Raw genomic sequence first — 577 nt, 5'->3', positions numbered from 1 at the left:
AGCATGAACAGATCTTCTTCCAAAATCATTCCCATTTACTCCAATGTTCCTCTGCCACTTAATGTCAGAATATAATCTCCTGCATCAGTAATGTGAACTGATGCTCTGTGACAACCATGCACACAAACTGACTTCAAATAGAAATTCGGTTAACTTCAAAAAAAATGGAAATGCAGCAGCATTAAAAACTCTCCCAGACCAACAACGAAAAATGCAGTGGAGCAAGAGGTCTGCCATGTTTTCAAATCCAAGACCCACCTTTAATCCCCAGGTATAGGATGAGACCAAACTGCAAACATGCCAATTTCAGTCCTTGGGGTAATGAGATGCAAGAAAGCTAGCCATATTTCATATATGATTAAAAAGCAGGAAGTTTTGCAGAACAGTTTGTCATGTGGAGATGAAATGTCTGCTCCGCTCACAACACCTTCTGTGCAACAAAAAGAGATAGGGGCATATCCTTCCTTCGCAGCAGCATCCTTTTCTCCCTTTCATTTTTTTGAAAAGGAAACCCAAACAAAGAAAAAAAAATGGTGGTATGATGACTACAACTGTCTTACAGGTCTCAACTGACCAT

At 39.9% G+C, this 577-nt stretch overlaps 1 protein-coding gene across 1 annotated transcript in view; it reads right to left on the bottom strand.

Moving 5' to 3' along the window:
• PLCH1 (phospholipase C eta 1) overlaps positions 1-577 on the bottom strand; it is a 97,125-nt gene that overhangs the window by 69,474 nt on the left and 27,074 nt on the right. The gene's annotated exons all lie outside the window — the stretch shown is intronic.

Source organism: Gekko japonicus, unplaced genomic scaffold (assembly GCF_001447785.1).
Source record: "Gekko japonicus isolate JY-2015 unplaced genomic scaffold, Gekko_japonicus_V1.1 scaffold702, whole genome shotgun sequence".
Taxonomy (NCBI): Eukaryota; Metazoa; Chordata; class Lepidosauria; order Squamata; family Gekkonidae; genus Gekko; species Gekko japonicus.
This window is presented reverse-complemented; position numbering and strand designations above follow the sequence as displayed.